Consider the following 15,357-nt stretch of genomic DNA (forward strand, 5'->3'; position numbering starts at 1 on the left):
ACTGGGTGAGAGATTATTTATATATGTATAATATTATTATTACTCTTGACCTTGTTCTGACTTATGGTATTGAAATTGAGCAACTATTAGTCGAACCGCATAATCCTGTTTTATCCGACTATTTCTTAGTAACTTTTGAAGTACTATTACAAGACTACAAAGCATTAGTCAAAAGCTCTTGCAGCAGAAACCTATCTGTTAGTAATATAGCCACATTTAAGGAAGAGATTCCACCAATACTTAACTCGATAGCATGTCTGCATGTAGGGGAGGAAACTTATACAAAATGTACACCACCCCAAATTAATCATGTTGTTGATAGTGCTATAGATGCGCTGCGAATAAAATTAGACTCTGCTCCTTTGAAAAAGAAGAAAATAAAACAACATAGATTAGCTCCATGGCATAATGCCGAAACCCGCACAATAAAGTATTTCCTTTTGATGCGCTCTTCTTGTAGTGAGGACGTGCTGTCTCTGGCTGGGCACAACTCGGTTCTATGATTCATGAGATTGATCCAGTTCAATAATCTGCCTCATGCTAATATCTATTCCTAGATTTATATTAGTTGGATAATGATTTCTAAAAGTATCCTGCCAAGAATGATTTCCATAACTAAATGCCTTTGCAGTTCGCACACATTAGAAAATAGACATCTGGAGCTTTATTCAGATTAGTGCCACCCAAGAAAAACAAAGGCTGTTATGGATTATAACAGATCAGATGGAACTGTGTGTCAAGGCTGATTTTAGGAGAAGATTGAATGCAATCTTTCGGATCAGAATTACAATTTGAATGTTTGTTCTATTGTTTGCTACAGTGTATGTGCGGCATTGAGCTATTGGGATCTACACTTTTAAAAATTACCTCATACAAAGATTTAATAAGGAACCCCATGGCCCTTAACCAACGAAAACAACTTTTACCCTTAAACATTCAAGATTAGATAACATTTATTTTGAAGGGGTTCGTTAGTTTGCTTCAGCCATTAGCCATCGTAGTCCGCCTCTGTTTCTTCTGTATGTTAATTAATCATATGTGCATGTATTCAATCATGCTCTGAGATATTTAATAAAATCTACATTTAAATCTCAATTAAATGTAAATCTCAGCCGATAGCTATCATTAGCTGTTACTGAAAATGTCAAGTAAAAACGGCCCTAGGTTTTTTTCAATTAATATTTGAAAAGAATAGATTGGCTAGTAAGTATACCAGTATGTCTTCACGGGTATACACATGGTATACCATTCCCTGGTTCTATTATCCATGCAACATTACTAATGATTCAAATTACATGAATTTGGCTTATCCAAATTGTTGGTATTGCTGTACATCGGAAGTGGAAGTAAAGTATTATCAATTATAGAAACTTTTTTTTTTTTTTAAATGAGCTCCACAAAATGTTTTATAATAATAATAATAATAATAACTGAGATTTCTATAGGGCCTTTCAAGGGACCCAAGGTCGCTTTACAGGAATAGGGCAAGCACAAACAAAACAAAACAAAGGTCAGACAGACAAAACAACAGATCGATTTAGGGGCCGAAAGCCTTGATGAACAGATGGGACTTGAGGGCCCTTTTGAAGGCGTCCAGTGTGGGGATGTTGCGAATCTCCGCAGGGGTTCCAGAGGGTGGGGGCTGCCACACTGAAGGCTCTGTCCCCGAAGGTTCTCAGTTTGGTGCGGGGGGTGGTGAGCAGGCCAGAGTCTGAAGACCGCAGGTTCCGGGGTGGGGCATGTGGGTGGAGGATGTCCGATAGGTACTGGGGGGCAAGGGCATGGAGGGACTTGTAGGTCAGGAGGAGGACTTTATAAGTTATGCGGAACTTGACCGGCAACCAGTGGAGGTGGATGAGGGTGGGAGTGATGTGCTGCCACGGCTTTGTGTGTGTGAGGACCCGAGCTGCACAGTTTTGGACATACTGGAGCCTGTCCAGGGTTTTGTTGGGAACCCCGAACAGGACACCAGTGCAGTAGCAAAGCAATTTCCAGCTGTTTCTGTAAACCATCCTGTACAGTCAGCACTTTCAGGAGGAAAATGCCATGTTTTCCAGTGCTGTGAATTTACAAAAAGAAGACAAAGAAAAAAAACAATTACATGCATTGAAATGCAAAGAACTGTGCAGTAAGAATCATTTCACTCTCAAATGAATCTTCCCATGACTTCTTCCATGTCTGAATGATTAATAATGTTTCTGTTTCATGGCTTTTCAGAACATTTTAACACAAAATGTAGAATGTATTAGCAATACTGACAGCAGACAAGTTCAATCACACTTTAATGTTTTTTTAAAGTGACTCCCTCTCCAATTTCTAATTTGATGTTATGCCTAAAACCCCATGTATACATGGGTTTATATTAATGCTGTCAAAATTATCGCGTTAACGGCGGTAATTAATTTTTTGAATTAATTGCATTTAACGCATGTGCAGAATGGCCGGCCCCATACATCCCACCAGTGGCAGCGCCAGGGTATGGCTGGGGTAGGCTACACCCATACCAAGAAATGGCTTAGCCCCACCATGAAAAATGATAAGTAAGCAAAATAAAGTCCGCCAACTCGCGCCGAGAATTGCACAGACAGCAGTTAGTAAGATTGATTTCAGTAGCCACTTGGAAATACCGAAGACCAGAAACGGTTTTGAAAACTTTTGTCACGTAGTGATCGTCTTCTCAATAGAACATCTTTGATAATGTCTACTTGACATTTCTGGGTTACATTGAGCCAAATTAAGTTGACGTTATTCATGAGACATGTAATAATCAGCTCTCTTCATCTTTCATCACTCAGATCTAGATGTCGTCCTCTCTCCTTGAATCTGTCCGATCAGAGCTCTTCATGAATTCTCCGAAAGAAAACACAGAGGGACACTCAACAAGCTAAACCCAAAAATAAATACACAATCATCTTTTCCAAGAACAGAGAAAATGATTTAAAGATGTGTTTGAGGATGACCAAAGTGGGGTAATTCAAGTGATCCACTGGCTGCCAAAACATTACAAGCTCCAGTAGGCTGCCAAGCGCCCACAGGCCTTGTTTGTATCTAATGATCTGACAATCTGAGGCTTTTCAGCAACTATAAACCACAAAAAAACAAACACATGTAATGTTGTGAAGCCAAGCCTTTCAATATTTTCAACCTCCAAAAAAGCTCTTAAACTGTTTTAACTGTTAAGAGGCAATTTTGGAAGAAGTACTCAGATCCTATTAGCATTAAAACGTACTTAAATTACAAAATGTTGAAGTACATTCTGCACATTATCTCATTTAAAGGTCCCATGTCATGGCCATTTCTACTAATCATATTTCCATTGTTGAGGTCTAGAATAGATTTAAATTGTGAAATTTTCCAAACTCACATTGGTTTCTCAAACAGCATCTCTGTAAATTATGTGTATTCACCAGGTATTCACTCTCTGTCCTAAACGGCTTGTTGGAGCTCCTGCCTCCCCCCGCATCCCTTTGAGCCCAGTGTGCTCTGATTGGTCGGGACGTTGCGAGCTGCTGCCAGGAGCGGACAGGTTTCCGGGTCGGCGATACAGCGGGACACAGCGAAACTCATCCTGAGCACACAAACACTCACAGCCGAAGTAAAAGTCTGCGGAGAGCATTTCTCCGCGATCCCAACTCGTCTATTACCAGTGTTCAAGGAGCTCTATGCAAGTCAATGGGGACTCCCTGTTAGTTAGCCAAGGGATCCTGGTGTGTGAGATGCTCCGCGGATTGGTCCATTTGGGCCAATCCGGTCATTTGTTGTTGGTTTGGGTGTTCACACGTCACAGAACCCAGGAAGCAAACAATGGAAACTGAGAAATCTCCAACGAGGCGTTCTGGGGCAGCACAAGGGGACGGGTAATAACCGGAAAAGCATGACATGGACCCTTTAAGAATAATATAAAGTACAGACGTATTATCAACTAAATTCAAGTTTTAAAAATAAAAGTTCTCGTTATACAGAATGGATCTTGTAGTTTTTCATTATTATGGTTCTACATTATACATTGTGTATGTAATGTAAGAGCATTTAAGAGGTAATCTGTCAATGTGGACCAAATATTGATAAGTGAAATACTGAGATTAGGTGTAAAACACTGCATACCATTTAATATGTTTCTATATTATGTACAAAGTAACTGTGTGTTGAATAAAGGTAGTGGAGTATGATATTTGCCTCTGAATGTAACGGATAAGAAGTAGCTTTAAATGGAAAATACTCAAGTATGTCAAAAAGGTACTTAAGTAAAAGAGCAGTGTAAATGTACTTATTTACTTTCCACCACTGTTAAAATGGCCGCCTTAGAAACAGATTTATTGGTGCAGAAAATAATTTTAAATACTTCGGGTTTTGAGAGGTGACGTTTTTTTTCAAGCGACTGCAACATGTGGCACAGTTTAAAATTAAATTGTTCTAAATGTTTCTCAGAGAAATTCCTGTGGCAGCAAGAACAATATATATATATAATTAAGGGTCCCATGTTGCAATCTATGTAAATGACATCAGCTCAAAGGAGGTAAACATGGACGTAGGCTGTTGCCTAGCAATGCATTCCAATGAAACATCCCGGGGAAGATGCGTATGCAAATATGATTCTCTATGATATCTATTACTCTCATACATTAAGGCATGGCAGTTAAAAATGAACAACCTGACAGTTTTGATTTGCCTGTGTTTTTCACTAGAAATAGATAATTGATTGTATCTTGACAGTCCTATTCCCTCAGAGACACATAGCCTCAGGATCTCTGTGCATTTGAGCACTCACTGTTTACAACGAGAAGCCCTCTTGGAAGCAATTTTCTAGTAATTGTATTTCTTTTCTGTGGTGTGCTAAACACTGCCATTACGTAGTGCATCCACTTAGTGATCAATCTGTTTACTATTAAATTCCCATCTGTCATGTGTTGGCACATAATGTTTTAGACCCAAAATACATTTCAAATCTTCTGGTACATTATGAACCATCCAGAACTCTCAAGTCTTCTGAGACGGATCTGCATTCTTACCCAGAATCAAAACTATCATGGGGAGGCAGCGTTCAGGATTTATGCTCCATTCAGTTTCATGCTTTCAGCTGATCTGCAACTCTCAATTCTTTTAACCCTTAATCTCAATTACAAGCAATATAAACAGTATATATACTGAAAACTCTTCTCTTTCGACTCCACTTCGAGCAATAAAATGAAAAAAAACAAAACAAAAAAAAAAACCACTTATACTAACAAAGCACTTACATACTAACAAAGCACTTATATACTAACAAAGCACTTATATACTAACAAAGGACTGGCTTATCTAAAGTGTGTGGAGTAACACTTAAAAGGGTTTGGCTCAATGAAACCTAATGTACTTATATGATTCTGTTTTCTTCAAGTTTGTATCTTCTTGGTCGAAGGCACTTAGCTTAAGTCGCTTTGGATAAAAGCGTCAGCTAAATGAAATGTAATGTAATATATGGTTAACATTTGTCCTTTTACATTTGTTAAATCACATTAAAGTGCTACTTGTTTTTTTGCCTGCTGACCGGCTGATCCTGTGGCTCGTCTTTTTTGTAACTATCTGATTCTCAATCTCATCCTCTTCTTCAAAGTCACTGTCTGACTCAGCATTCTCATAAATGTGATCCTCACATTCTGAAACCTCTTCCTCTTCCTCTACATCAGGGGTGCCCAACCTTTTTTGAACCGAGAGCTACTTTTAAAGTTGCCAGTCTGCCGAGATCTACCAGTCCAAATAGAGAGGCGTAGCCATTACTGACTGCCAGGTAAATACACACTACTTGTATAAAACTGACCTTTAATACTCCATAAAATACTGCAGATCCTTTATTTTACCTCTTTCTAATCTACACACATACAAGTATTTAACTGAAGTTACACAACAGTGTTGTTGATACAGAGTTGGAGTTTATTCACACGTCACATACTACAGTGGGTAATGTTTTCAAGAAACATTGAACAGTGCTGCCACATGACACAGGAAAAAAAGAAAAGACTGAACCCTTTCTTTGCCATTATATAAAAATAGTGTTGCTACAAAAGTATAAATGAGGCTTACTAGTAATAAGACAACTCAGATCTGAAGCTACACAGGAATCTGCTGCCAAAGTGCAATAAAAAAGACCAAATTAATAGAATCAAACCCTTTTTTTGTTGTATTTTAGTCGAGTATAAAAAGAAATGCCTTTTAAAATAGGATGCAAGTAACACTAGTTTCTTAACCTGAATTGATAATAGACTATAATCAATTTAAGTTTGCATTCTTATACCATTTTGTACAATAATTATAATGAATAAGTTCAAACAAATTAAAACTTACAGCTGATTAATAACGGTATCTAACTTGAGTTTTTATTAGATCAAAAACCTGTTGAAATGCTTCTGTTATTTTTACTGTCCCCAAAAGCGAGTCGGCAGCCTCCAGGAAAGCTTCTTTCACAACTTCGCCGTCTTTGAAAGACTTCATGTGTTTCGCAAGAACGTGACTGCCACGATAAGATGCTATGGTCGCAGCCTTGCTCTTGTTGTTGGGCCTGGTGGAAATGGACTGCTGTGCATTTAGGCTGCGGCCCCACGAGGACGAAAACGGCTAAATGCATAGGATTAACGCAAACGCAATCGCAAACGGCTTCCGTCCACATGCAATAATTATCCGGATAGTGTCTGCCCACACGAGACCGCTCCGTTTAGCTCCAACCGCTGGAGAAGCTGCAGTACATATGCAGGAGCCTCTACGTGGCGCTGTAACTTCCTCCACAAAAGCAGCGAAGAAGCATGGTTGTCATGGTTGCCCTTCTGTTTATTCTCCGCGGTGGGGGCCGAGGGAACCGGGCAGAGTTTTTTGCCAGTCAGCGTGTATTAAAGTTGAAATCTTCCGGACAAAATTATAAAAGTGCCGGTCAAAGGTCTTCTTTGTTATTTATTGAGCTTTAAAACAAATGAATAACGACTCTATATAATATAATGATAAAATACACGGAGCCTCTCTTTTTCCTCCCTCTCTTCGGACAGCGCCAGTGTCTGTCTCATGCAGCAGCTCATCCAGTAATCAGTGACCCGGCCGACTGTAAAAATAAACATATTTATAACTAGTTTAGGGAGTTTGAGAGGTAATTAAAATAGCTAAGGGTGATGATCTGACTTGAAGTGTGTGTTTTGCTGCAGCGGGAGGAGCTTCAGGTGAGCAGAGCTGCGTGTCTCCGTCCTGTCAGATTAGACTTCACTCGCGAGAGAAAGATAAATAATCTGAATTCAGGGTGCAGTTTACTTTGACGTGGGGGTGAGCAGCAGAGGTGGGGAGAGGCGGGGCTATTGCCTCATCATTATTGCTGTAGATGTTGCACAAACAACTGTAGCATGGTCAATAGCGTCCGGAGCACGATAGCAACTCTGCGATCCGCCATTGTTGTTGTTGTTGGTGGCGAAACACTTCAGCACTGGCGCGGGGTAAGCGGAGGTGAGCAGAAGAGGTGGGGAGAGGCGGGGCTATTGCGCAATCACTATCAGTGATCTGAAAATGTCCGTATAGGGCGCACACACGGAGCTGTTTGACCCCCCAGAGAGTGGCGTATGCATTTCTATCCACCTTGGGACCCGTTGTCGTTTCCTCAGTCGTTTAGTGCCATATTCGGTCGTCCTCGTGTGGCTGAACGGTCTATATGACACTAAACAGTAACGCAAACGACCGAATTCGTCCTCGTGGGGCCGCAGCCTTAGCCGTCCTTTCAGGCCCCTCCCCTTTTGGAGCGTAGGGCAGAATTAGGATGGAATTCCGTCTCGTAGCGTTTGAGCACTGTTTTGAAATGCCGTTCCTAAATTACCCTTCTTCGATAAAGCCACGCTCGCATTGCAGATGAGACAGATGGACTTTGAATTGGAATAGATACAAAATTATCATCCTCCCACTCGGAGTGAAAATGATATATTTTGGGCTTTTTTGCTTCTGCCATAATTGCGGTCTTGTGTGTGTGCAGACTGTCTCTCCTGTTGACACGGAGAACGTCAGCGAAATAGTGCCCACTGCCCAACAGCCACGCCCCCACACATGGGGTCACGCCGGCCAATCACAAAGCTTTGGTGCGTTCAAGTGCATTATTCTGGCACGGGAAGATTATTTTATAGGACATTAACGATAAAACAGAATATTGTTGTTCTATTTTTAGACACATCTCGCGATCGACTGGGAATCTCGCTGCGATCGACCAGTCGATCGCGATCGACTGGTTGGGCACCCCTGCTCTACATCATCATCAAATGGTTCTCTCTCTTCCAAAATGATTTGCAAGGCCCTCTGAACAGAGAATATGTTGGCCATCTTGATCAGTTGTGATAAGGACGCAAACTGGCGAAGCTTTATTTATTGTGTCTCGCCCCAAATTTGCAGCTGGGATAGAGTGTGAAAAAAATAAAGATTGGTTCCCGCGGGAATGTGAGAGCAGACAGGTGTCGATGTACCTTGAACACATGCTTAACCAAGGATTTGCCCTTCATATGTTTATGGCACATCTGTGTGTCATAAATGAAAATTCCTTTATAGCAATTATCAAGTCGCACTATTGGTATATATTGTAAGCTTAAATGTTCAATTTTTTTTAATCACATATATACTCTTAGTCAAGGGTTGGAAAATATCAGCCACCTACATCTCTCACACACACACACACACACACACACACACACACACACACACACACACACACACACACACACACACACACACACACACAGAGAAGGTCCCCTATTATACTGTTTTTCATCAATATATTATATGTCTACATAGGTATACAAAATTGCTGATTCTGTGTCTGTTACTTAAGATCAAAATAAGGAGCCACTCCCCACCAGTGGCGGTGCTAGGGGGTGGCTACTTGGGCTCAAGCCCCGGCTGTTTTCTGACAGCCCCGAAAGTTTCACTTGAAGCAATTATTTTGTCAACGGCTTAGCCTTCCCTGCCCTGAAGAAGAAGGGATCCTTCGTCAGCGTGAAGTCTGCTTTATGCGGCGAGTTCACAGTTCATGAACGTGCTCCACTAGCAACCCCCCCCCCCCCCCGCTCAACAACTTCAAAATTCTGAGCTAAGCCCCGGATCTCCTACGATCCTAAATTGGCCACTGCTCCCCACACCCCTCTGAGAGATATTTGGTTAAAAATAACACAATGGTGCTCTAGGAGGAGATTCAGGTGATAAGGTGGGGGGGCTGGGGGGTTACCTTGGTTGGTGATTGGCTAATGATTGCACAAGCCAAAAAATCGTTATGACATCATAAAGTGGCCAAAATCTGAATCTGACCGTTTTTTAAATGGATGGGACAAAAAGAGAGGGGGGTTTTGTTCCTGAAACTTTCAGAATCTTTTTACACAGAGGGGACATGTATTTATGTATAAAATACATAAAGTGAATTTTGCATAGTAGGTGATCTTTAAATCAAGGTTGAAGACATCTCTTTTTGCCTCTGCTTTTGAATAAAATCCCATAATTATTGCACTGTACCTTTTTAGTGTTTAGCCTTTTTAATGACTGTGTTGCCTTTTCTGGGCTTGCCTTATAGCAGGGGTGCCCAACCTTTTTTGAACCGAGAGCTACTTTTAAAGTTGCCAGTCTGCCGAGATCTACCAGTCCAAATAGAGAGGCGTAGCCATTACTGACTGCCAGGTAAATACACACTACTTGTATAAAACTGACCTTTGTACGATTAATACTCCATAAAATACTGCAGATCCTTTATTTTACCTCTTTCTAATCTACACACATACAAGTATTTAACTGAAGTTACACAACAGTGTTGTTGATACAGAGTTGGAGTTTATTCACACGTCACATACTACAGTGGGTAATGTTTTCAAGAAACATTGAACAGTGCTGCCACATGACACAGGAAAAAAAGAAAAGACTGAACCCTTTCTTTGCCATTATATAAAAATAGTGTTGCTACAAAAGTATAAATGAGGCTTACTAGTAATAAGACAACTCAGATCTGAAGCTACACAGGAATCTGCTGCCAAAGTGCAATAAAAAAGACAAAATTAATAGAATCAAACCCTTTTTTTGTTGTATTTTAGTCGAGTATAAAAAGAAATGCCTTTTAAAATAGGATGCAAGTAACACTAGTTTCTTAACCTGAATTGATAATAGACTATAATCAATTTAAGTTTGCATTCTTATACCATTTTGTACAATAATTATAATGAATAAGTTCAAACAAATTAAAACTTACAGCTGATTAATAACGGTATCTAACTTGAGTTTTTATTAGATCAAAAACCTGTTGAAATGCTTCTGTTATTTTTACTGTCCCCAAAAGCGAGTCGGCAGCCTCCAGGAATGCTTCTTTCACAACTTCGCCGTCTTTGAAAGACTTCATGTGTTTCGCAAGAACGTGACTGCCACGATAAGATGCTATGGTCGCAGCCTTGCTCTTGTTGTTGGGCCTGGTGGAAATGGACTGCTGTGCATTTAGCCGTCCTTTCAGGCCCCTCCCCTTTTGGAGCGTAGGGCAGAATTAGGATGGAATAGAGAGGCGAAGTCCCTCCCTTTCTGGGAGCCTCCATGGGACCCCGGAAGCGTAAAATTATACATTGAAGTCAATGGAGAGAGAAAGGTTATCTTTTGATCCCGTTTGAATTGTGCCACGAATGACACATATGATGTTTGTCAATTTAAAAGAATATTTTGCAAGTCAAAAAAATTAAAATGTGTCGTAAAACTGTGAAGTTACACATTTTTTTGTGTGAAACCGCTGAGTGAACTACAGGTCTCTCGTCTCGCACAATACGCGTCACCATCACAAAGATGGCCGTCACGTTAGCAAATTTCACCTGTTTCTTTCAGAATGAGAATAAAAGTATAAAACGAGGTGACTACAAGTCTGGACACATTGAGAGCTGTACATACACGAAAGGGGAGTTAGTCGGTTCTGTAAGAGCAGCGGGACCGGCTTTACAAGATGTTGGTGAGTAATATGAGTGCAATGTGTAACGTTAATGTCAGCTAGCTAACATTAGCTAACAAGGTACACTAACGTGTTTTGTTTCAGTAACTAGTGTTCTCCTTTAGAACTTCGTGGTCTGTGTGTGCTGTGGATAACATTAGTGTTCACAAGAACAAGGTAAACTCCCGTGTTTTGTTTTAGTTGCTCTTCAGATTGAAGCGGCCAGTTTTATATCGCCTATACAGGATATTCTATACTGTATGTGTGATCTCCTTTTACATCTCGATGTGTCATTTGAGTTTATTTGCTGTGTGTAGATTCAAGGATTTTGGTGACATGAACATGACCATCGCGGAGGCAGTCCAGTTACCATCCTTCTGTCTCCGTGAGGAGGGTGGGTCATATATCACCCATACTGGCACCAGGTCCAAGGGCAGCTGCACATCACAGACCGGAGTCTCTGCTACTTTGTTGTGTGGACCACGAAGGAGGCGATCATCATCCTCATCCCCAAAGACCCTGCATGGCATGGAAATCTCCTCCTCCTGGAACAATTCTACACCCAGCATATGCTCCCTGTGTTGGCCAGTAGAGAGGAGGACATTTAAATAAACATACTCTTAACACCCTCAGACTCTGCGTTGTGTTCCGTATGTGCGATGGGTGTTATGCAGAGGGGAGGAAAACAGGACACAGCAGATTGGGATTGTGGTGGAGACGCTGAGCAGTTATTTAATTGTTGCATGTAATTATTATTATACTGCGTGCTTCTTAGTTATTCCATCTTTTGCTGTACATACATTGTATGCAACTCTATATTTACTTGTTATCTACCACACTTCCTTCTACATCATACACCATCATTATACATGATGGTGTATATAGGATATATATATTTGTATACATTACATATCTGTAAATTGTATAATTTAATTTTTCGTATTTGGGATTGTTGGAAACGTCTTTTTGATCTCTCTGTCTATAAACACAAACTGAGTAAGATTGACAATAAAGTTGACTTTGAAAAATATATATATTCTTTATGAAAATAGTTGCCTGTTGGCGAAATGAATCCAAATGAAACGTTGGACTGAACTACAACTACGCCTTTAAATCTCTACGGACTGTTCTTCAGTGGGATGGCAAGTTCCTATCTTTAAACATTTATTAGTTTTTTCTCAGAACAGATTTGATTGAAGTTAATTTAACTTTGCCGACCATGTAAGGTCATTATTAAAAAGGTACAATCAATTTGTTTAGGGTTGACTAAAATAATGATAAACATTTCATTTGGATAATTTACTGACAGAATAAGAAACTCAATAATGCTCTACTCACCTGTTCCTTTTTATAAAGTGAAACAGTTGAAACGATAGATTTTTAGTAAACTTAAAAACAACCTTCTCCAAAAGCTATCAAGGAATATACCGAATACTTATTTTAGAACTTTATTACATATTATTTGTATATAGTTTGAATGATCCATAATTGACAGAAGCTTGTGTTTACACTGACCTGTTACTCATATAGTAATGTCTTTGTAACTTCAGTAAACCACGACCTCACTCATTTCTTTCATCACGGTTCAGTAAACTAAGTGACACATGAACCAGTTTAATCATTATGATAACGTAGGATTGCAACTCTTTGAAACTGTTGGTGGCTCTTAAAAGAGCCGTTGTGTTTGGGTGTGCTGGTCTCAGGTCAGTCTAAGCCCTCTCTCCGGATGCAGCTGGATGTCCTTGGGCATGATGGCGACCCTCTTTGCTTGGTTCATCTTACTGGGGGCAGCTAAATGGATGTCGGTGCAGTCCACAGTCAGTGTGCAGTTGAAGGCAGAATGGATGAAGGCAGAATGAATGTATTATTGACTCCGAATGAAGCACAACTTCATGTCATACAATACATTGACTTTATTTGTAATTGTGTGAAAACATATGAGCATAATGATTAGCAAGCAGGACCTGCAGGAACAGAGCACGGTGATGGATGGAGCTGGGAAGAGAGAAGAATAAAGAAAACAGATCAACTTCATTTTCGGATATTAAAAATTCAATTTCAAAACAAGTTGCCGCTCCTACAGTTTTCTAGTGTGTAAAGATGATTTCACTTGACCTATGCACAATATCACACTCAATACATGTGTGTCTCTGGGGGGTGCATTGTGCCTTTGATGTATATAAATAATATACCATAACCAAATACTATTACGTACAGTGGAAATCAGGTTGCCAGAGCAGGTCAGTGTGCATGTTCCTCAGGGTCTCAGCAGTTACAGGTGAGGGAAAGGAAATAAAAGAGAAAAAGGTCAGTAACAACACTTTAAAGTAACACAACAGTAACACTTTGAATAATTATCTCTTCTAATAATTTTCTCTCAGTAATCACTCAACTACTGTCTTTCCAACACACAGATTGACTCACCCTCACTGTCATCACAATGAAACACGTCCAGAAGAATCTGTCATGCAAAGCTCCCTGCCTGCCTTCGACTCTCCCTGACTGCTTCCCTAGCACCCGGTGGATGGCGCAGTAGGCTACTCTTCAAATGTTTCACGAAATGCTTACCATCTACTCTTACTCTTACTTCATGTAATAAAATAATAACTTCATGGTAAGGCTACTAAAAATGACAAGGCTACGTAATGTAATGCTAACTAACGTGCTCGCTACTCGTCGCTACTAGCTAGGTAGCTAACTTGACTGTGTTCCATGCACAACATGTATATTACCTGAGATGTCTGATCCGGCGACTCCTGGTCCTTTCATCAGACGGGAAGCGATAGAACGAGCAAGTGGTTTGATCACTTATGTGATTACAACCTGGTACAAAGCACACATGCATCTTGTAAAAGTGAATTTATTTTTAGCAATCTCTTATTTATTGGAGGGAATAAATCGGTTATGAGATCTTCTTCTTCTTCTTCGCTTTAATTACGAGTCGCAACCACTTGGAGAATTATCGCCTGTGACATCACTTACGCGAGCCAGAATGGGATTTGGGATTTGTAGTCTTTGTAGTCGCGTATTTTTCATAGTCTTATATTTCAACAGTTTTACGACAAAATGTGACTTTTTTGACATGGAACTTATTGTTTAAGATTGACAAACATCATATGTGTAGTTCGTGGCACAATTCAAACGGGATCAAAAGATACGTGTTCTCTCTCCATTGAATTCAATGTTAATTTTTCGCTTCCGGGGTCCCATGGGCCGGAAGTAGATGGGCGTGACTTCGCCTCTCTATTCCGTCTCGTAGCGTTTGAGCACTGTTTTGAAATGCCGTTCCTAAATTACCCTTCTTCGATAAAGCCACGCTCACATTGCAGATGAGACAGATGGACTTTGAATTGGAATAGATACAAAATTATCATCCTCCCACTCGGAGTGAAAATGATATATTTTGGGCTTTTTTGCTTCTGCCATAATTGCGGTCTTGTGTGTGTGCAGACTGTCTCTCCTGTTGACACGGAGAAGGTCAGCGAAATAGTGCCCACTGCCCAACAGCCACGCCCCCACACATGGGGTCACGCCGGCCAATCACAAAGCTTTGGTGCGTTCAAGTGCATTATTCTGGCACGGGAAGATTATTTTATAGGACATTAACGATAAAACAGAATATTGTTGTTCTATTTTTAGACACATCTCGCGATCGACTGGGAATCTCGCTGCGATCGACCGGTCGATCGCGATCGACTGGTTGGGCACCCCTGCCTTATAGAATAGCCCCTTCTCCGGAGACCACTGCTTCTATATACTGTAATCTTCATACACTGGCACCTTTGAAGTGACAACGTTTCCACTTTTCCCCCTAGTGTATCCAAGTGGTATTGTTGTTGTCACAAAGACAACTGGTAGTTTTCCTTAGTCTCAGCCAAGCAACCCTCAATAACACAGGACACACAGCATTTTCAATTCATCAGTCATTTTGTTTGTCACAGCGACTACTATTTTTGCTACTTTGGACATCAACTTCAAAGAACTGACATTGATTCTCATTGCAAACTTGGGATAGCAAACAATAGCTCAAGATAGGTACCAGGAAAACTAAAGCACTAACGTTTTGCTGTTTTGGATCGGTAATGGCAGAAATAATACTTTGTGCCGTAAATCAGGACTTTGTTTTCTTGTGAGATTGTACCAAGTCCCCAAGACTTGTTGCGCCTACTGTTGAAGCAAATGTTCGTAGTGGCCGAATTTTCGTAGTGGCCGAACAATGCCAAAAATACATTGTTCCATTGACCTATATTGGGAAGGAGATGTCTGTGAACAGCGTATTTTTTATTTTTTCACCCAGAAGAAACACTTTTATAGCCCTTATTTAAATTGATAGGGTCTAGGAGGCAAGGCTTATGAAACACTCAATTGTGCATGCTCTATGGGCCCAGAAATGGGTACTTTTTGAATATTCAGTCTCTTGATTGTGG

Source organism: Pseudochaenichthys georgianus, chromosome 10, assembly GCF_902827115.2.
Source record: "Pseudochaenichthys georgianus chromosome 10, fPseGeo1.2, whole genome shotgun sequence".
NCBI lineage: Eukaryota > Metazoa > Chordata > Actinopteri > Perciformes > Channichthyidae > Pseudochaenichthys > Pseudochaenichthys georgianus.